At 37.7% G+C, this 7,018-nt stretch overlaps 1 long non-coding RNA gene across 2 annotated transcripts; it reads right to left on the bottom strand.

Moving 5' to 3' along the window:
• Positions 1-520: 520 nt before the first annotated feature.
• LOC137416758 (uncharacterized) lies at positions 521-6,399 on the bottom strand. 2 transcript variants are annotated; one of them, XR_013624510.1, is made up of 3 exons: positions 3,565-6,399; positions 2,564-3,469; positions 521-2,532 (listed from the first exon to the last, which is right to left on the bottom strand). It is a non-coding gene; the product is annotated as an uncharacterized LOC137416758 (long non-coding RNA). The 2 variants fall into 2 exon arrangements; XR_013624511.1 differs by having other exon boundaries at positions 2,564-4,421; positions 4,577-6,399.
• Between the last annotated feature and the right edge of the window lie 619 nt (positions 6,400-7,018).

The following is a 7,018-nucleotide window of genomic DNA, read 5'->3' as shown; positions in this document are numbered from 1 at the left end:
AATCCCGGACAAGATGGTATTTTGCCGAGCGGTTTAGCAGTCCGGAATCCGAGCCGTTAGCAATTACTAACCCGATTGTAAAGCGGTTCGGCCAAAAATCGTGCCACAGGTACTCAATTGATAGAAGGGACAAAAGCGATCGGATGAGAAAGAAACCAAACGGGTAAGAAATAACAGGGATTTATTTACTACTATACAAGACTAAAGAAGAGGAAGAACGAAGGTAATTTACAGAAGACACAGTGCAATCCTTATAACAAGCTTAACTTATATTATACCCCAGGGACAAGACAAAACAGAACAAACTCACGTACACAAAAGGGGGATTCTCAGGCTGGAATGGCTGCAGGGGTGAGAAGGTTCAGGTCCATGCAGAATGGCAGCAGGGAGGTTCGGGAATCGCGACACGCCGTTTGTGTCCCGCGGGCACGCACTTGTGCTTGTGCAGTCGCGAAAAACCCCGGTCGTCAGCCTCTTTGCGCGTCTTTTTCTCGTTCAGCTGGATCACGCCTCTCTTTGTTCTCAGCTGGATCACGCATCTCCTGTCCTCGTGAAAAGGCTTGCGCGCGCGCTTATATTGCGCGTCGTGCGATGAAGCCGCCAACTCCGATGCCACGCCTACCGGTTTTTCTCACCTCGGCGCTGGTTGGCTGGCGAGGGATCTTTGGCTCCACCTTGGGTGACGAGGTGGGCCACGCCCATGATACCACGGCTCCTCCCCTCCGCTTGGCCTCGTGTGCAATGGAGTCTTGGGGTGAAGATGATACCAATGACAACCGCCCAATGCAACGGTGGCGAACGCCGCCGTACTGGCGCTTTGGAGGCCACGGCGATATTGTAAGGGATCCTATCTTATTTGATTTGATGCAACGTAGAGTCAATTATTGGACACACAGCCTTATCTGGAACACAGAATAATGAAATAACTACGAAAGGGCCTATGATTTGCTACGTGTTGCAATGTGGACTAACTAAGGTGCACTTATTTCAATTAACAGCCAATTAAGAGGAAATGTACACAGGGGTTATTTATAAGGAATATTAATACTAAATTTCATGTGAAGGTTCTAAAAACCGTAACAATATACGTCGTTGCTGAGGAACGGGCTTATTTTAGCTGAGGATAATGACTGTACCTGAGTGGTTGTGTTGTCATGATTTACACCAATCATAATACAAACAATTATTTTGCACAAATGTATTTGTTGTGTTTGTGATATTACATTTTTATAGGCAATTTAGGTTGAATGTTTTTTTTTTCAAGAAAGAACCGCTCAGCACTTACAAAGGGGAGGGGTAGGTGCACACTGGAAGTTTGGGATGATTACACCTCACCACCACATAATTCAAAACACCTCACCACCAAGTAATTCAAAACACCTCACCACCAAGTAATTTAAAACACCTCACCACCAAGTAATTTAAAACACCTCACAGCCATAAAACACGTAATAAAAACACCTCACAGCCATAAAATACGTAATAAAAACACCTCACAGCCATAAAACACGAAATAAAAACACCTCACAGGCATAAAACACGTAATAAAAACACCTCACCACCACGAAATTAAAAACACTCAGCCATAAAACACGTAATAAAAACACCTCACCACCCAGAAATTAAAAACACCTCAGCCATAAAACACGAAATAAAAACACCTCACAGCCATAAAACACGTAATAAAAACACCTCACAGCCATAAAACACGTAATAAAAACACCTCACAGCCATAAAACACGTAATAAAAACACCTCACCACCACAAAATTAAAAACACCTCACAGCCATAAAACACGTAATAAAAACACCTCACAGCCATAAAACACGAAATAAAAACACCTCACAGGCATAAAACACAATAAAAACACCTCAGCCATAAAACACGTAATAAAAACACCTCACAGCCATAAAACACGTAATAAAAACACCTCACCACCACGAAATTAAAAACACCTCACCACCACAAAATTAAAAACACATCAACACCACAAAATTGAAAACACCTCACAGCCATAAAACACGTGATAAAAACACCTCACAGCCATAAAACACATAATAAAAACACCTCACCACAACAAAATTAAAAACACCTCAGCCATAAAACACGTAATAAAAACACCTCACCACCACAAAATTAAAAACAACTCACAGCCATAAAACACGTAATTAAAAACACCTCACAGCCATAAAACACGGGATAAAAACACCTCACAGCCATAAAACACGTAATAAAAACACCTCACAGCCATAAAACACGTAATCAAAACACCTCACAGCCATAAAACACGTAATCAAAACACCTCACAGCCATAAAACACGTAATAAAAACGCCTCACAGCCATAAAACACGTAATAAAAACACCTCACAGCCATAAAACAAGTAATAAAAACACCTCACAGCCATAAAACACGTAATAAAAACACCTCACAGCCATAAAACACGTAATAAAAACACCTCACCACCACGAAATTAAAAACACCTCACCACCACAAAATTAAAAACACCTCAACACCACAAAATTGAAAAAACCTCACAGCCATAAAACACGCAATAAAAACACCTCACAGCCATAAAACACGTAATAAAAACACCTCACCACCACAAAATTAAAAACGCCTCACAGCCATAAAACACGTAATGGAAACACCTCACAACCATTAAAAAAAACGTAATAAAAACACCTCACAGCCATAAAAAAAACATAATAAAAACACCTCACAGCCATAAAACGCGTAATAAAAACACCTCACAGCCATAAAACACGTAATAAAAACACCTCACCACCACAAAATTAAAAACGCCTCACAGCCATAAAACACGGAATGAAAACACCTCACAACCATTAAAAAAACGTAATAAAAACACCTCACAGCCATAAAACACGAAATGAAAACACCTCACAGCCATTTAAAAAACGTAATAAAAACACCTCACAGCCATAAAACACGTAATAAAAACACCTCAACCATAAAACAGGTAATAAAAACACCTCACAGCCATAAAAAAAAACGTAATAAAAACACCTCACAGCCATAAAACACGTGATAAAAACACCTCACAGCCATTTAAAAAACGTAATAAAAACACCTCACAGCCATAAAACACGTAATAAAAACACCTCACAACCATAAAACAGGTAATAAAAACACCTCACAGCCATAAAAAAAAACGTAATAAAAACACCTCACAGCCATAAAACACGTGATAAAAACACCTCACAGCCATAAAGAAAACGTAACAAAAACACCTCACAGCCATAAAACGCGTAATAAAAACACCTCACAACCATAAAAAAACGTAATAAAAACACCTCACAGCCATAAAACACGTAATAAAAACACCTCACAACCATAAAACAGGTAATAAAAACACCTCACAGCCATAAAAAAAAACGTAATAAAAACACCTCAGCCATAAAACACGTAATAAAAACACCTCACAACCATAAAACACGTGATAAAAACACCTCACAGCCATAAAGAAAACGTAATCAAAACACCTCACAGCCATAAAACGCGTAATAAAAACACCTCACAACCATAAAACACGAAATAAAAACACCTCACAACCATAAAACATGATAAAAACACCTCACAGCCATAAAACACGTAATAAAAACACCTCAGCCATAAAACACGTAATCAAAACACCTCACCACCACAAAATTAAAAACACCTCACAGCCATAAAACACGTAATAAAAAACACCTCACAGCCATAAAACGCGTAATAAAAACACCTCACAGCCATAAAACACGTAATAAAAACACCTCACCACCACAAAATTAAAAACGCCTCACAGCCATAAAACACGTAATAAAAACACCTCTCAGCCATAAAACACGTAATAAAAACACCTCTCAGCCATAAAACACGTACTAAAAACACCTCACAACCATAAAACACGTAATAAAAACACCTCACAGCCATAAAACATGATAAAAACACCTCAGCCATAAAACACGTAATAAAAACACCTCACCTCCACAAAATTAAAAACGCCTCACAGCCATAAAACACGGAATGAAAACACCTCACAACCATAAAACGTGATAAAAACACCTCACCACCACAAAATTAAAAATGCCTCACAGCCATAAAACACGTAATAAAAACACCTCTCAGCCATAAAACACGTAATAAAAACACCTCACAACCATAAAACACGTAATAAAAACACCTCTCAGCCATTAAACACGTAATAAAAACACCTCACAACCATAAAACATGATAAAAACACCTCACAGCCATTTAAAAAACGTAATAAAAACACCTCTCAGCCATAAAACACGTAATAAAAACACCTCACAACCATAAAACATGATAAAAACACCTCAGCCATAAAACACGTAATAAAAACACCTCACCACCACAAAATTAAAAACACCTCACAGCCATAAAACACGTAATTAAAAACACCTCACAGCCATAAAACACGGGATAAAAACACCTCACAGCCATAAAACACGTAATAAAAACACCTCACAGCCATAAAACACGTAATCAAAACACCTCACAGCCATAAAACACGTAATAAAAACGCCTCACAGCCATAAAACACGTAATAAAAACACCTCACAGCCATAAAACACGTAATAAAAACACCTCACAGCCATAAAACACGTAATAAAAACACCTCACCACCACAAAATTAAAAACGCCTCACAGCCATAAAACACGTAATGGAAGCACCTCACAACCATTAAAAAAAACGTAATAAAAACACCTCACAGCCATAAAACACATAATGAAAACACCTCACAACCATAAAAAAAACGTAATAAAAACACCTCACAGCCATAAAACACGTAATGAAAACACCTCACCACCACAAAATTAAAAACACCTCACAGCCATAAAAAAAACGTAATAAAAACACCTCACAGCCATAAAACGCGTAATAAAAACACCTCACAGCCATAAAACACGTAATAAAAACACCTCACCACCACAAAATTAAAAACGCCTCAAAGCCATAAAACACGGAATGAAAACACCTCATCAATAAAAAAAACGTAATAAAAACAACTCACAGCCATAAAACACGTAATGAAAACACCTCACAGCCATTAAAAAAACGTAATAAAAACACGTCACAGCCATAAAACACGGAATGAAAACACCTCACAGCCATAAAAAAACGTAATAAAAACACCTCACAGCCATAAAACACGTAATAAAAACACCTCACAACCATTAAAAAAACGTAATAAAAACACCTCACAGCCATAAAACACGTAATAAAAACACCTCAACCATAAAACAGGTAATAAAAACACCTCACAGCCATAAAAAAAACGTAATAAAAACACCTCACAGCCATAAAACACGTAATAAAAACACCTCACAACCATAAAACATGTGATAAAAACACCTCACAGCCATAACGAAAACGTAATAAAAACACCTCACAGCCATAAAACGCGTAATAAAAACACCTCACCACCACAAAATTGAAAATGCCTCACAGCCATAAAACACGTAATAAAAACACCTCTCAGCCATAAAACACGTAATAAAAACACCTCACAACCATAAAACATGATAAAAACACCTCACAGCCATTAAAAAAACGTAATAAAAACACCTCAGCCATAAAAAACGAAATAAAAACACCTCAGCCATAAAACACAATAAAAACACCTCACCACCACGAAATTAAAAAACACCTCACAGCCATTAAACACGTAATAAAAACACCTCACAGCCACGTCATTTAAAAACACCTCACCACCACTTAATTCAAAACACCTAATCACCAACTAATTCAAAACACCTCACCACCACATAATTAAAAACTCCTCACCACCACATAATTATAAATACCTCACCGCCATGTAATTCAAAACACCTCACCATGTGATTTAAAAACACCTCACCACCATGTGATTTAAAAACACCTCACCACCACATAAAAACACCTCACCACCACATAATTATAAATACCTCACCACCATGTAATTCAAAACACCTCACCACGTAATTCAAAACACCTCACCACCATGTGATTTAAAAACACCTCACCACCACGTCATTTAAAAACACCTCACCACCACATAATTCAAAATACCTCACCACCACCTGATTCAAAACCACCACAACGTTATTAAAAACACTTCACAACCACGGAAACAAAAGTTTGAGGGAGTCGTTAAGAGAACACAGACACTGCCCAGATGTGTAGATATATAGATAAATGACTGTACCCGAGTTGCCGTTTCGTCATGGTTTAAACCAATCATAATTCAAACAATTATTTTGCACAAATGTATTTGTAATATACGTGATATCACATTTTATAAACAATTGAAGTTGAAATCTTAAGGTGAAAAATGTTTTTTTTCCCCAAAAAATAAATAAACAAATTGGAAATTTTTTCAAAAAAATACCCTTCGGACATACCGACAGGAGAGATATGTGCATACCAGAAGTTTGGTACGATTTCACAAAAGTTTGAGAAAGTGGTTCAGTGACAACACAACACAAGACAACACCGGGCAGGACAGACGCTGCACATATATATATATATATATATATATATATATATATATATATATATATATATACAAGGGCATGCCCGTACTATATATATATCTAAAATTATATCCCCCCCCTCTATTTACATGAAATGGTTTGGTCCAAAGCGAACGGCTTGCGAGTACGGTGACAATCCCCCCCCTCTATTTACATGAAATGGTTTGGTCCAAAGCGAACGGCTTGCGAGTACGGTGTTTTTTATCGGACCCGTGGAATTATAGATAGTAGTTTTAATTAGTTTTAAAACATAGTTTAACGCCAACATAGTTTGCCAACGTGAAATAAATGAATACGCTCTCAAATGTGCCGTCCGAGGCAGAGTGTGTTCGCCACGTTCGGCACACGCGATAGCTCGCTGCTCTCTGATTGGTTGAATCGTTTTTTGGACATAGCTCGGTAAGTAATTGTCCGATTAATATGAAACCTTGAAAAGGCACATCCTCGGGTCCCCAGCAATATACCTGGCAAGTTTAAAGTAT

Source organism: Myxine glutinosa, chromosome 9 (assembly GCF_964187855.1).
Source record: "Myxine glutinosa chromosome 9, kmMyxGlut1.1, whole genome shotgun sequence".
Taxonomy (NCBI): domain Eukaryota; kingdom Metazoa; phylum Chordata; class Myxini; order Myxiniformes; family Myxinidae; genus Myxine; species Myxine glutinosa.
Note: the sequence above shows the minus strand (reverse complement) of the source record. Positions and strands in the feature narration are given on the sequence as shown.